The 17006-nt window shown below is 36.9% G+C and overlaps 1 pseudogene; it reads right to left on the bottom strand.

Moving 5' to 3' along the window:
- Nucleotides 1-7909: 7909 nt before the first annotated feature.
- Nucleotides 7910-8450, bottom strand: LOC112915394 (large ribosomal subunit protein mL46 pseudogene; annotated as a pseudogene).
- Nucleotides 8451-17006: the final 8556 nt, after the last annotated feature.

The following is a 17006-nucleotide window of genomic DNA, read 5'->3' on the forward strand; positions in this document are numbered from 1 at the left end:
CCTAAGATTAAGACAAAAATGAGAAGATTAATATTTTAATTATACACACCTCATTCTTATACTTTTTGCCATATCCATTACCACTAACTCCATTATTTGCTTGCCTTAAAATAGCTCATTTAAATTTATTCCTTAATTAAATTTTGTAACACTCCTATCAATGAAATTCCATTGGTTTCTCATAGGTTCCTAACCAAACCATTCAAATTATAAATATTCATTGCTGTAGGACTTAAAATTATCTTCCAGAATAGCAGATGTTGCCAGATTGAAATTAGTATGTATATCACATAGTGATCTGCCTCTACTTTATGACCAGCTAACTGATTGACAGACTAAATACTGGGAATTTTATCTATACCCTGTATCATTTGTACTACTGTGTTGCCTTGCCATGCAAAAATACTTTCTGCAACTTGAAATAACTCATTATGTAGTCTCAAGTGTAGAGAAAATATATCACTACAATTTCTGGGTTCAGTCTGTAGTTCTTCGGTAGATTCCCCCACAGAATGGTGATGGTAACCATGGAAGACAGTATTAACATCTTTTTATGGGCTGTGCTAAACACTGAGTTTGCCACATGTTGATTTCCCTTAATCTGGAATATTATTGGGATTTATATTTCTGTAATACACTGTTTATCTTGTTCCTGTATTTTAATATGAATAGCAAGGTGGAAGGTGGCAGAAAAGGAGAGCAGCAAAGAATCAGGAGAATATTATACAGAAATAGTGAAATTTAATACAAGTGTAATTTTAATGTGGCTAAAACAATATAAGACTGGTTGTGATAGTGAATAGGGTACTGAATAGACTGTTTAAGGAATAAAGGAAGGCTGGGGGTACAGGTGCAGAGAGAGAGAAGAGTAGTGATACAAATGGAATCCAGCGATATGGACATGTCTCAGATCTTGCAAGGTGCTATAGGATATGTTAGAAATTTTGGTCACTACTCCCAGGACAAGAGAATTAGATCAGCTTTTAACCAGAAAATTTAATTATAGAACTTTGGGATGCCTGGGTGGCTCAGCAGTTGAGCATCTGCCTTTGGCTCAGGGTGTGATCCTGAAGTCCCGGGATCAAGTCCCACATCGGGCTCCTGCATGGAGCCTGCTTCTCCCTCTGCCTGTGACTCTGCCTCTCTGTCTCTTGTAAATAAATGAGTAAAAATTTTTTAAAAATAATTATAGAACTTCTTTGAGATAATCCAGTCATTTTCAAATCAGGCTCCAATGACCAATTCTACCTGTTAATATTTATCACCCATTAAAAAAAAAAACCTTCAAAATACTGATATCTGCCTATGCCAGTAATTGTGGCTATATTGCATATGTTTAATTTTGAGCTCTTGAATGCACATTTAAATAAAAGTCAAGAAAAGGTTTTATTTATTTTTTTAAAGGAACAGTTGAAATGTTCCACAACATATATGAATTTTTGTTTTAAGATTTTTTATTTACTTGAGAGAGAGAAAGAAGGGTGGGGAGAGAGAGGCAGAGTGAGAGGGAGAGAATCTAAAGGAGAGTCCATGCTGAGCATGGAGCCCAATGGGGGGCTCCATCCCACAATCCTGAGGATCATGACCTGAGCAGAAGCCAATAAACATTATGAGTGACTTGTACTGGGGACCAGCTTGTGCTCATGGACACATTTTGAGAAAACAACAGACTATATTTGAAGACTCAGGTGGTCAGAAAATTCCTGTTTAGCCCTAGTATTCTTGAACTTTATTCCTAACTTGTGGGCAAGGGAGAGTAAACTGTTCATTTAGCTTTATGGTGTTTCATGATAGGGCAATTAGGTTTAAACTAATTTTAAATATAGGCTTAAACTTTTGACCAAAAGTATCTTGATATGAAGCTAATATTTGGCAAGAAAGCATTTCTTTTCCCATTAAACTCTGCCTGGTTACGGTATTTCTCCCTCCCAGAACTTGATACATCAGTGAATCCTTTGATCCCATGTCAATTCATTCCAGTATATCATACAACTTTGAGAAGTTAGCTAACTATAATGTTTTAGGTACATTGGCGCGTGGTACTCATCAGCAATTTTTCAGAAGCCTGATGTAGATTCAGTTTCAAAATCCTACAAGTACTGCTCTTTCTTCAGCTAAAGCCAGGTAGATTTCTGATAAATGAGCAGCAGACATTTGGGAGGGGAATAATCAGGTAACAGAAGCACACCAAACACTGCTGCCCCAAATCCTCAGAAAGAAAAGCTAAAATTCAGCTCCGTATAAGTCCAAGTCTCCAAGGGAATGTCCTTAAAATTTTTTGCTTTGTCTATTCTTCTGTTCCCAGTGACAGTAATACTTTTTATAACTTGCTATTTCATCCCAGATCATATTTGAGCGGAACTAGAATCAGCATAAAGAGATAACACAGGTGAAAAGGCAGCACATCTTTCTTCTTTCCTTTTGTATATATAGCATGGAGCGACTCTTTAGCCCTTTCTCGAATCTGGGGGAAATGTAGCTCCCAGACATTTGAAAGGTTAGGAATTTAATGGACAAGACATAAATATACTCTGTAGCTCTTATGACTGAATATTCCCTGGTGAGTGATCTCATAAGTCTATAGGTTGATGACAGATGCTTCGAAGTAGGAAATCAAGCCTGCCTACAGTAGCTGTTCACACTTTTCATGAGGGTAGGGCTACCTCCCAGATTTTCTTGGATCAACGTGTACCCCTCATCACCACAGTATATGAATAACCTGAGTCCTGAAAAATAACAGTAAGATTCAAAGGAAGTAGAGTCATGCTTATGCAGAGAAAAATGCACCTCAAACCACACTATTAATACTTTAAGCATGAAAAGATCCTGGTAGATATGATAGTGTAATAATATGCACCTTCCATCATCAGAACTTCATATTCATGCATTCATAGGTCTCCTCTCAACATACACCTAAGTCTATCATCTCACTTGATTCTTAAAACTTTTTAAGGCCCCTACATTTTGAAAAGCCTGAATCATAAAAGAAGAATCTGATGAGAAGTTAAAATTCCCCAAGAATCAGTGCCCCTTATTTAGCTTCACAGGGGACTGAAAGCCTGTAATTGATTTTCAAATCTGCTTGAGGACATGGCCCTGAGTGTCTCAGGATAATGCCTCACTGGAAATCTGTGGCTACTATTATAGCTCAAGAGCTAAACCTTTAAAGCCCATAATAAAACACCTCATCTATGGAGCAGATAAACGAAACTCGAGACATAACAGAACACCATTACATTCTAGCATTTGGTGGAGCAACTGGTCCACCATGCACTCTCCTGGAGCTGCTGGGGCCTTTAGAGAATCGCTCAAATGGCTGGATATGTTTGGGATAGCTCTCGTGAGATACTGTCTCTGAAGCTGTGCTTCTGCCTTTGGCTAGGCTCCTAGGTTCTTTTCCACATTGCAACTACTGGGACTCATAGGTCCAACACTGCTTCTTCATCTACTTGTCTGATATTTGGGGTAAGATGACTAGAGCAGCTGGATCTAGCCAGGCATTTTTTTTTTTTTTACCCTTGTGGCCTCTCCATATGGCTAGCCTAGGCTTCTTCACAGAGTGGCTATCCCAGAGTAGCCTGGGATAGGGCAGCTGGTTTCCCCCAGAATGACTGGGCCAAGTCTGAGAAGAAGCTGCCAGGCTTTTTAACAAAGCCTTGGAAGTTAAAAAACAAAAACAAAGCCCCTCAGAAGTGCAAAAACATTACTTCTACTCCCTCATACTGGTCAAGTCATCCAGGTCACAGAGGAGGGGAATTAGGGACTCCATATCTTATAACAGCAGATTTGCAAAGAATTTGCCACATTTTACATATACTCTGAAACAAAAACATTCACAGTGAGGAGATACATACTTAATTCTCTTCTTCTCTTATAAATTTAACACAGCTCTGCCACTTAATTGTTTTAAGGCCATAGGAAAACTAAGGAGTGTCACTGAACCTTACTTTCCTCACTTCTAAAATAGGGAAGAGTAATAGAGCCAACTCCACGGCATATAATATTTAACATGTTTAAGACTCTTCCAATGACATAGCACACAATGAATATTAGCATATTGCTATTATAAGTTCTTTTCATCAAGTGTGAACTCACGATGGTAAAGTTTTGACCTACTGATGAATGATAGGACAATCACCTCAGACATACTGATGAAAACCAGACCATATTCAATACCTAAGAGGTGTCACTTTTGGGAAGCCAACGTACTATAAAGTATTTTTTCCCTCTCTTTATTTTTCCAGTCAGTGCACAATATACTTCTTGTTACTGAGAGACACCAGTAGGGAGGCTCAATGTAATTAAAAGATTGATCTTCTGGAAACAATGCTTAATAACAGGCATGAAAAAGTGAGAGTAATTCTGCATTTTCAAACACTGTCCTCAAGTTAATTTAACCTGAGCTGTTTGTGAACCACCTAGAAAGTCTGGGATCAATATGTCCAGGCTGAAATCAATGTACCAGAGAGAAGAGGAGACAAACTCCAATTGGCTAGTTCATTCAAATCAGTGGAGCCCTGTAGAAGAAGCACTTAGTGGAACATCCATTTTGTATGCTCCAGATGCTACCAGTTCAGATGTGCAAGGCCAATGTTTGTATTTTGCTTGTTCTCTAAATGAAAAAAACTCCATTTCTGCACATATGCGGGCTTGCAAATATACATGAAAAAATTTATATATTACAAAATCAAAAAATGAGGGGCACCTGGGTGGCTCAGCTGGTTAAGCTTCTGCCTTCAGCTCAGGTCATAGTCCCAGGGTCCTGGGATCAAACCCAGGTTCTCTGCTTAGCAGGGAGTCTGCTTCTCCCTCTCCAGCTCCCCTTGCTTGTGCGGTCAAATAAATAAAATCTTTAAAAAAATAAAAAGTAAAAAAATGTAAGTGGTTCTGATCAAATCCTTCCTTCTTACACTTCAAAATCTATCCTCTAAACAAATAAACAACCCAAACAGACTATGAATAATAAACAGTCTACCGGATTTGTTTTCACACTTTTCTCACCTAAGCATCTTTGGAACATCATCACATTTTCATTACTACTCTTCACATCTCTTTATTCTCTTTATGCACGCTTCTTGGCCAGCTTTTCTATACATTTGATTTTCCTCCAACGCGGTTTCTCTTTTGTTCCAACAGTTTCTAGTAGTTGATAACTTTTCTTCAAACTATTGCAGTTTGACATTCATTGAGAACCAGGCACCAGAAAGCCCTGCATGAAAGGTTACTCAATTTTCTCTAGTCCCTTTATCCCAATATTATAGCCACTTGGATATTTGTTTCATTTTTTCATCTCTTAACGAAAATATGCCCTAAAGACACATTAAAACTTCCCTTTTCAGACTGTTACCTTTAACACCAACATCAATATGTCAAAAGAAAAACATAGAGGCCAAAAAATTCCTGAGTGGTCATATAATTCAGTTTGTAAGAAATGTGAAAATGTTCACTTTTGTAAGTCATTCAAGCCCATAATAACCAATACTGAAATCAAGCAAAAAATACTTAACCCCCAGGTTTCAGTGATTTTTGCTAGGTCATCCAAATTGTGAGAAAATAGTGTTGCATGTAATATTTCAGTTTCAAAAACACAGCACAATTTTTGTTTCTTGAACATTTTTTTATTTGATCGTGGGGGTGGATGTGAATCTATTTCATGCTCATTTTGCATTCAGATACATTTTAACAAAGTTGAAACATTTATTTTTCATGTGGGACATAGCACACACATTAGAACATATCTGTCTAGCAAATAAATTATTTACACGAAAATTTATATATGTCATCCTAACTTCCAACCGGCAGCTAAGAAGTGTATGAGAAATCTAAGAGCCAAGCTTACAGGTTGGCACCAGAGAGCAACCTCAGACAATGATCTTATAGAAGTTCACCAGCTGGGAACAGAGACATGAAGAAAGTCATGAGAAAAAAATTAAGTTCCGCTTTTCTGATTTATGTATTAGAAAATGTAAGGAAGTTTTTCTACAATTACATTTTTCATTAAGAATAAAATGTAGAAGAGAAAATCATCTAGGAACAGAACTCTCTTTAGAGGAATGAAATATGTTGAGGGATTAGAGACTCTCATACCAATAATTTAGCCACTAAGAATATTAAAATTTCTATTTATTAAATAGTGACTTCTCTGAACCTAGCAGACCATATGAGAAACATGAGGTACACACTTCCCAAAATGAATATTAGCAAACAAACAAAGAAAGTGTAAGATGGGCTACAGGGTTCTAAGGGGATATTTCTACAAAACATTCCACCTTATTTCCATCCTGAAATACTAAGTGACAGCACTTATTTTGACTCTGGAGAATTCAACAATTTTTTTTTTTTATTTGGGTCTCCAGATTCTTTATCCATGTTGCCCATTTGAAAGACTAAAGTTCATTTTGTTCAAGACAAGGCAGGTGAATCACTATCTGTGATCTTCTGATAAGTATAGGGAGAAAAGTTACCTAAGAGTTTCCCATCACTTTTTGGGAAGAGAGTGCATTGTCTCACTGGCATTAGTATAGCACTTTGTACTTTTAAAGAGATTACAAATACATTATGCCATTTGATCCTCACGAAAACCCTGTGAGATAGGCTGGACACTTTAAAGACAAAGAAATCGGCTCAAAGAGATTTTCTAACAAAGCTTGTTAGTTAGTGGCAAAATTAGATCTCCTGATGCTTGGCCTGTGCTCTTTCTGCCACACTGAAGGCTTAGCTGAACAAGTTGAAAGAAAAATTTTTCCAAGGCCTGCAATACATCATTTTTAGAAGTTTATTGCTTTATTATTTAAGATTTTTTAAAAAACTGCTCACTTTAGATACATTGGAAAATCTTGAAAATATAAATTAGATGAAACTCAGCAATAATGTCAATGCCTGAGGAAAACTGGTGTCAGGTGTATGTTCATATATGTTTATTAGTTGACGTCATGTGAAGATTATAGTTTAATTTCATATTGATAGTATCAATTTCTATTTATATTGGCAACATGTTTTCACACTGAATATTTTTCAGCAATTTAAAAAATACATAATATTTTAACAACTGGACACACGATCGTAATTTTTTCCAATGATTGTCAGACAACCATACTCTCTCTTACCTTTCACATCAATAAAAAGTAATAAAGAACCTTAGGATTACTTTTACTTTTAAAAATTAGAATTAAAAAGAAACAAAAAAATAAAAATTAGAATTACTGGTCATAAAATGTTTTTAAAAATCATTCCTACAAACTCTTTTATGTTTTCCTAAACCCTGTATCAATTTACTTCTCTATCAGTGTAGGTGAATACCCAGTGTTACATGTATATTTTAATTTAATGTGCCAATTTTTGACATTTCACTGTGACAAAGTCTTATAAGTTAAAAGGTTGACTTTACTTCCAGCTCTTCTTCCTCATAATTAGGAACTCTCATTCTTCCTGGTTAAGTCACTAGGAAAAAATAACTGCCTAAACATTATTTTCCTTATTTTAGAGTAGTATAAAAACAGTATCACATTTTATATAGTCTTCTAAAACTCATTTTTTGACTTATAATTTCACCCATGTAGATGTATGTGTCTGTCATTCAGTGACTTTTCATTGTATAATTACTATTCCATTGTATAAATATACAGTTTATTTATTGATTCTTCAGCACAGGAACATTTGAGGTATTATCAGTTCTCCTTCATTACTCTAATGATATAAACAGTCTTTTTTTTATTCAATGATAATTTATTTTTCTGAATTTAGTTTGCTACGTGCTGTTCCCTGCAAAGATGGGGCAACCACACAACATCCCTGAGGCCCCAGTTGCAGACCTGAGTATTATCCATAGGCAACAGAGTCCATCAGAAGTCTATGAGAAATCTCCCAACTGGGCCGGTATTTCATTTTTAAATAGTCATCCAGCTCTTCCTTACAGACTCAGAAAGATATTCCTTCTTTCCCACCTGGGAAAAGTTAATAGCAATGCTTTGAAGAATACTTTGAAGCTACTCTGTCCCCATTGCCTGAGAGAACTTGAACTTTTAGTGGCCACAGGGTACAATTTCCAGGAGCATGGCTTCCATGTCATTTTCTGGGAGTGTGGCCACTGTTCACTCAGCTGTTCCTCAGAGGGTCTCCTTGGGCTGCCATTCTAGCTGTGGGAGATCCAAACATGATGGTCTGCAAGCCTCTCTCATGGCCAAAACAACAAGGTTCCTGTCTGGCTTCTGGTGCAGGGAGGTTTGGTCATTCTTTTTATCAGCTTCTCAATAATGCAAGTTCCAGGTTTGAACTGTAGAAATCTCTGCTCCCATAACATCTTCCAAATCGTGCACTAGTAATACACTGTTCATCATCTTCTTCATACAAGTCAGCTTTCTTCTCTGCCCATCACTGAGCTTCATCCAAATCACAAAGCTCATGGCCTGAATACATAACTCTATTTCCAACTGCTGTAGTAGAGCCGCCATCTCTGAGGGCAGTGGTGGTCACTGCAGGTACAGTGTGCCCAACAGGCACCCTGAAGACACACTGCACCAGACTGCAGCTGTAAGGGCCAGGATTCGAGAACCCAGGCTACTGGCCAAGAGCCTCTTGATGCACTGCCAATCTTTTGCCATCCCTTAACAGAGTCTCCTTTATGGGCACTGCTGTTCTTCTGTCTTGCCTTGCTATGAACATTCTTGTACATGTTTCCTGATGCACATTTCCATAAATTTCCCCAGAGTAAATAAATGGAATTATTTACAGCACGTCACTCTTGAGAAGAGGCATTAAACCAGTTTAAAATAATTACGTTTGGGATGCCTGGGTGACTCAGTGGTTGAGTGTCTGCCTTTGACTCACGTTGTGACCCTGGGGTCCTGGGATCGAGTCCAGCATCAGGGTCCCTGCAGGGTGCCTGCTTTTCCCTCTGCCTGTATCTCTCAGGAATAAACACAAAAAAAATCTTTAAAAAAGAAAACAATTATGTTCATAGAACTAGGTACTCACAACTTTCTTCATTGCTGTATTTAAGACAAGAGGACAAGAAACTTTGTTTTTCTTTTGTTTTTGAATCATCAAAAAAATCAGTATCTAGGTTAAAACCAGTTCTTATTTTCTTTGGATTTTGTTCCTAAAGTTTATTTCATGTCATCAGAGCCTAGTTGTAATTTGTGTTCTGGACTATGACATTAAAACATACACTGGGATGCCATCTTAGCATAGCAGTAGAATAACCTAGGGAAAATCACTTTGCATGACCTGTCCATGGGTTTTTGAAGCAGAAAGAGTGGTGCACTTTCATCATGCATTATAAATATTTATTCAACATTCCCTTGGTGTTAGAATTTAGACTCAGGCAACAGTAGGATGAGCAAAAATGGAAAGGTGAAGTCTGGATATCCCAGCAGGTCCACAAGGTGATGCAAGTGCCAGGTGTCAGAACACAGAATCAAGGAAAGAGTAAACTGTTTCAGAGAGGGTACTCAGAGATTAGTGATCATTTGAGTGTTTGAGGACAAGGAGTTCCCAAATCACCCAAGCAAAATGGAGTCACCATTCATCAATAGACTAACCCAGCTAAGATCCAGAGCACCTTGCTATTCAGGCAAGGTAGACAAATCAAGGGGAACTCACTTGGAGGGCAACTGAAAGAGCACCACAGAATCATGGGTGCATATTCTAAAAACTTAAAAACAGGTCTCATGAATGTGATGAGATAGAGAAAATTTTATTCATAAAAGTGCCTCTTAGGGAGAATACTATATTTACTTGAAAGGCCAGCAGCAACAACTATCCTTAGGACAAAAAGCTCAACACTAAAGGCATTAATAATGGCCAAGATTTTACAGAAAGGAATAAATACAATTCTACCAGAGATGAGAGAGAGAGAGAGAGAGAGAGAGAGAGAGAGAGAGAGAGAGAGAAAGTTGATAGGAGAAAGTAGATGAGGAAGGAGAACAAATTACAGAATTCAAAAACACTTTCTACCACTGCTTCTAGAAGTCTTCAGCAAAAATATTTCAGTGAAGTACACATGTAGATAGATTTTTTAAATCAAGTCTAGTAAAGGCTGAATTTCAAATTTGGGTGGAGGCAGAGTAGAACCAAAACAGGATGAGAAGATGTGAAAGCTGGAGATGAATGCAACCCAGGGAAAATAAATAAAGATCTTTAAACTACCATGAGAATAGCTTTGGTCTACTGTCAACTGTGGAAATGGTATGCAAATTAGTTCATTCAGATCTACAGGAAGACAGAAGCTCTTAGCCAAGTCCTGCTTTGCACAGGAACCTGCAAGTACACCAATCCTACCCGAAAACTGAAGTGCTGAGATTAATACAGGATCCTTGGCAAGACTGATGTTGGATTCCTCTGACGAACAATCTAAACCATAAGTTTCTTGTGTACTCCACACTTGGATTCCAAATTTTCTCCAGGGCCAAGAGCTGATTTGAGCTCATAGGAGTAAGGTAGACTGGGTAATTATGTTACAGTGAAAATACTTCAGGCAACAGATCACATTCATAGCACACGTCTCATGATGGACATGTGGAATCAGTATAAACGCCAAAAACTGCTTAAAAAGACATCCAGTACTAAAGACTGAAGTCTACATATATAGAATATGGACTGTTTTTGAAGGTTAGCCTCATGAGGTTTAGAAATAGTTTTCCTATTTTTGTTAAGTTTGGATTAAGTTAAACCTATTACTTATGAACCAGGTGAAGGAGGCATTAAAGATATGTCATGGTGGAATGCGTAATGAAAAAAAATTGAAAACAAAAACACAACAACCCTTCCAAAGACAAAAAGAGAGAATAATGAGAGGTATTGGGGAGGGACCAGGTGGCAAAAGAGCCAAAGAGATTGCAACATCCAGCCAGAGGATTGGTTTTCTCATGGATTTAGTTTTGCCACCCTTCTATACCTGATATGCTTTTTATTAAATGCTACAAGTAACCCTTAATATAGCTAGGTTAAAAAATAGGGGGAAAATGAAAGGTAAGACCCCACTCAACATCCTATTCTACTGATCGAAAGATTTTTTTAAATCACCATAGATCCTTCCCTTCTCTTGTAAGAAAAACAAATTTAAGGTCATCTTTGTCCTTGTGTATTTGTCTACCGACCACTCGTTCTGTTTCCCTTCTCCTCCCTCCTCTTATATCTTGACCACCTGGTTGTCCTCCCTTCCCTCTACCCTAGTCTGATGCTGGGGTATGTGAGTTTCCTGTTCAGACTTTAAATGAGTACTCTAGAATGTTCTAGCCTTAGATGTATGTTTTCCTACAGTATTCTTTCTATTGAGAACAGCATAGTATCAAGGTCAAGAACATATCATTTGGAACCACTCTGCATGGGTTCAAATCTTGAGTCTAACACATACATAGAAGTGTAACCTCTGACAATTACTGATTACCTCCGGGACACACTTTATAAAAGGCTGACAATAATAGTATCTTCCTCTCAAGGAACATAAATGCTATACTTTAAAAGTATAACAAATGCTTAGAACAATGCCTTGCACACAGCACTGTGAAATCTTTGGCTTTATTACCATGATGCTTAGAGGAAAAAAAAAACATATCCACTTCTCTACCTTCATTTGTTTATTTATTTATTTTAGAGAAAGAGAGAATGTGCACAAGCAAGAGAGGGAGAAATAGAGAACACCTCAAGCAGACTTCATGCTGATTATGGAGCCTGGGTAGGGCTCAACCTCATGGCTATTGAGAACACTTTCTGAGCCATAACCAGGAGTCAGACGCTTAACTGACTGAAACAAATTTAAGGCCATCTTCCTTGTCCTTGTGTATTATTTGTAACCTGAGTGCCCCACACCTACTCCTCTATTTTCAGATTCATGCCATTTTGAGAATAACCTTTGATTCTTTTTCTCCAATTATTCAGCTATAACCTCACTTCTAAGCTGCTAAATTCCTGTTGCATATTGTCACCAGATTGTTCTGCTAGTACCTGCACTTAACATGTTCCAAACTAAAGTCTTTTTTTTCCCTCAGACTCTGTCTTGTTTTTAAAATAATATCACAATTGTTCCATTCACCCAATCTCAAAATCTACTCATCAACTTAAACTGCTTATTCTTCAATTTCCCTATCTCATCTGTATGAGTTCTAGTTATCCTACTCAGATATACCCCTCATCTGTGTCTACCTGATTTTTTTTTTCCCATTTCTTTTTCACTACCTGAGTTCACACACTCCTAACTGCTTATTTGAATTACTGCCATAACCCGTGAACTGGTCTCCCTTCCTCTAGTCTCTTTGTTCCTAGAACATACCTTCCACATGAGCAGCAAATCATCATGTTAAAACCCAATCTGCCCTAATTACTCCCTTGCCCAAATTACATTAAATTTACAACTATTTAATAGTACTTTAAAGCTCATTAGGTAGATTTTCAAGATGCTTTATGATCTGCCCACTAGGTATGTCTTCACATTTGTCTTCCACGACAATCAAAGCTTTCTCTTTTTCAGTCACGTTCACAGCTCACAGCTTCCCAATCACACCGAGTTTTCTCATCAAGGTGTATGTTTGATGACTAGAATGTATTTCTTCATTATTAAATTTTAGTTCATCAAAATTTTTTTAGTTTACCTTTTGCTCAACATTTAAAACCTAAGCCAAATTCCTTTTATGGCATGAACCTTTTCTGTTTCCCCTGCTTCATTTAATTCAATATTTCAACCCCTGCTTCATTAGATTAAGCCTTTCTTCCTTCTCCAACACTAGAACTTATTTAGAATTGATAAAAGTTGCCATACTATATACCTGAGAATACCTACTATATGCTTTAGACTGGGCCAGGTAACTTATAATATTATCTACATTATTTATAATATCCCTATAACATAGGTAAGTATGATTATCTCAATTTTCATACATTGAATTTGAAGATGAGGGGTTAAACAAGTTACCCAAACACATTCCTAATAACACAGAAACAAAGAGCCATATCAAATACATGCATCTCTCAAATCAGTGTTCATTTCATTATCATTTATTTCAGTGTTCTATGAAGGAGCATCTACTAGAAGCACCTTGAGGTGCTTACTAAAATGTAAATTCCTAGTCTGTTAAGGAAGGGATAAGAAATTGGCATCTTTAATAATTTCCCCAGGTGATTCTCATGCACTGGCAATTTTCAAAACGGTGCCATAGTGCATAGAACCTCTCTTTTATTACCTTGATTATTGTACATATTAAATTCAGTGGTGAACCCCTTTCTTGAGGGCAAGAATCATGTCTTATTTCTCTCTGCCAGAGTTCATAGCATAGTGCCTTATACATAATATATACTCAATAAATTTTAGTTGAATTATTGCCAGTTTCTGTGTTTCACCATAGCAGAAATTATTACGAACCTGTTAACAGTCAGTAATGTATTTTTTTTATTTGGCAAGCTCGAATGTTGAGGCCTTGATTTAGAATATACACATATAAACACAGTCATATATGTATATTTATTATAGAACATTTGGAAGAATGCAGAAAAACAGAAGAAAAAGATCACCTAAGAATAGGGCCTTATTTCATATTTACATATTTAAGTGTTTCTTCTGTGTACATTTCACATATATAAGGAAATTGTATACATATATGTATATATAGACATGTGCGTATATTTTTCTTTCGAAAAGTGAAAATAATTTTTATCAATTTTTATTTGATGCAAGATCTGATGCCACTATTTAAGTGCAACTATCTGTATAGTGACCTTTTCTTTGTATACCTTTGAAACTTTAACACAAGAATGAAATTTATTTTCTCCCATTTTTCTTCACATATCTAAGAGAAATTCTGTCTACCAAAGGTGGAAAAGGCACTTTATACTAAGAGTCACAAATAGGGAGTGTTAAAGCAAAAGATAGCAGATTCGGTAACTCATTATCTCTTCCCTAAGAAGTACATGGTAAGAACAGTAAAAGAAGGCAAACTCCTCTAAAAAAGCAATAGAAAAAAAATGGTAGCAAAATCTTCTTAGAAATGGTACAGCAGAAAGACAGCAATTGACTTAGTAAATGCAAATAGCTAAGACCCGGGGAAGCAATAAGGAAAATTAAGAGGCAGCACAAATTGTGCTAAAGGTCCCCAAGTGTTCAGAGAAAATTCACTTCAAGTACTTCAAGTAGAAACAAAGGTGGGCCTGAAAACAAGTGGACTGGTCTAAGATTGATCCCCAAATCTGTCCTAAGAGTTCACATAGCACAGTAATAACATGACCCGAAACTGAGCATAAGACCAGAGGAATATGCTCTCAAAAAAGTATTAATTGGATGCATGCCTCAACATCATACACAAAAATAAATGCGAAATAGACAATCTCCCCCAAAAAATAAGACCTAAAGCCATAAAACTTTTTTAAAGATTTATGTATGAGAGAGAGAGAGAGAGAGAGAGAGAGGCAGAGACACAGGCAGAGGGAGAAGCAGGCTCCATGCAGGGAGCCCGACATGGGACTCAATCCTGGGTCTCCAGGATCACACCCTGGGCTGAAGGCAACACTAAACCACTGAGCCACCCGGGGGCTGCCCTAAAGCCATAAAACTCTTAAGAGAAGCCATAGGGCTAAATATTCCTGACCCTGGATTTGGCAACAGGTTCTTGGGTTGATCCCAAAAGCATAAGCAAAAAAAGAAATACATAAATTGAATTTGTTGAAATTAAACACTTTTGTGCAAAGGACTTTACGAAGGGAAAAGATAATCTACAAAATTGGGTGAAAATATCTGCAAATCATGTATCTGATTAGGTATTAGTAGCCGGTATATATAATGCACTCTTTAAATTCAGCAGAAGAGGCATCTGGGTGTGTCAGTTGGTTAAGCACCTGCTGTAGGCTGCGGTTGCAATCTCAGGGTCGTGGGATCCAGCCCAGTGGCATAGGGCTCCCTGCTCCACAGGGAGTCTCCTCCCTCTCCCTCTGCCCCTTCTCCCCTGCTTCTTTTCCTCTCTCTCAATGTGGATGAAATATTTTTAAAAAATAATTTCAGCAACAAAATACAAACCACCTAATTAAAAAAATGGACCAAAGACTTCAATATTTCTCCAAAGACGGCATACAAATGGTCAATGAGCAAATAAAAATGCTGAATATATCGTTACAGAAATGTAAATTAAAAGTGCAAGAGATACAGGTACAACTTCGCACCTACTAGGAAAGTTGGGGAAGAACAGGAGTGGAGAAGGGAGGAATGAGGAGGGGAGGAGGAGAAGAAAAATAAATTGAGTGTTGGCAAGGATGTTGAAAATTAGAAACCTCATACATTGTTAGTGGGAATGTAAAATAATTAAGCCACCTTGGAAAAAGTTTGCTCATAAGGTTAAACAGGGTTGCTATATGACCGCTCTTCCACTCCTCAACATATATTCCTAAATATATTTTTAGGTATATACCTAAACTATTTGAAAACAAATATATGTACCTAAATTTTCAATGAAGCGCTATTCACAAGTAAAAGGTGAAAGCAACCGAAATACCTTTCAGTTGATACATAGGTCAGCAATACATATATACATAAATATATATATATATTTTTTTTTTAAGATTCAGCCACAGAAAAGGATGAAATGCTGCTAATGATACAAAACATTATGCAAAGTGAAATAAGCCAGACATAAAAGGTCACTTACTGCATGATTCTATTTCTAGAAAATATCTGTAATAATTAAATCCATAGAGACAGAAAGCAGACTGGTGGTTGTCACAGGCTAGAGAGAAAGGGAAATGCGGAGTAACTGCTTCATGGGTTTGGAATTTCCTTTTTGCACTGATGCAAATGTTTCGCAACTACATAGAGGTGGCAATCATACAACATTGTAGACACTAAATGCCAATGAACTGTCAACTCTAAAATGGTTAATTTTATGTTATGTGAATTTAACTTTAATAATTTTTAGGAGTTACTTTTAAATAATAAAGGATTCTTAGACAGAAGGACATCATGCACAATTGTGGTTTGCTGTACACTATGAAAATAGGCAAGTTAAAGTAAATTTACATATTAAATGAAATCCTCATCTCTCTTTCCAAATTCGGTTCCTCCAGAATCCTGAAAACAGTATTTTTAAAACTTCAAGAAGGAACATAAAAGATATTTTTGTGTGTGAGAAATTTAACTAGCCCTAAAGAAAAGCCATGAAGACACACAAAGCATATTAAGCTGAATTGTGCAGCCAGATCATCCTTCAGCAAAGTCCTCGGTTGATGACATTCACAGGCAGGTAACTTGTAATAAACTCTATGGGGCCTTACACTTAAATATGAGTCAATAGCAGTGGACAGCCTTTCACAGGAAAAGCAGCAATCAAAACACAGAAACAAAAAAAAAAAAAAAAAAAGGAATTTACACCAGAGAGGGAAGACAAGACATCTCATAAAAGATATCAAAAGAATTAAATGAGAATAGGGTGGTTAAAAAAAAAAAAAGGCAAGAACAAACAACAGTGATACTGACACAGTTTTGTATAAAAAACCCATTGAAAGAATAGATAAAATTCTCAATAGAAATGTGGGACATTAAGTTTGAATAAAATTCTAAGCAAACAGGTAAAATTAAAGACAAGTAGAAAACATAAATCATCTGGGAAGAATTCAAAATTGAAGTGAGAAAAAGGAGGGAATTAATCAAATGCCTAATTAACTGTATTTATATTTGAGAATTGAATTCTTCTCTTTTGATTTTCTTCTATGCCCTTTCCAATCAGGATTTTTCTCCCACTTTTTCTGTAGCTCCTATTAAAGTCACCCATCATCTAGGTCCAATATACAAAGTCCAATTTTCAATCTTCATCTCCCTGGAACTCTTTGCGTCATCATTGGATAGAGTGGCTTACTCCTTCCCTCCTAGAATTCTTTTGTCATGGGAAATCCAGGAAACCACTCTCTAGGTTCTCCCAATACCTGCCTTAGGAGCTCCATTTTAGTCTGTTTGATCAATGCTGTACTCCTTGGGCCACACCTGGACTGCTCCATGAACCTCCGCTTGACTGACACTTCCTTCATTGTTTCATTCA

Source organism: Vulpes vulpes, chromosome 16 (genome assembly GCF_048418805.1).
Source record: "Vulpes vulpes isolate BD-2025 chromosome 16, VulVul3, whole genome shotgun sequence".
NCBI lineage: Eukaryota > Metazoa > Chordata > Mammalia > Carnivora > Canidae > Vulpes > Vulpes vulpes.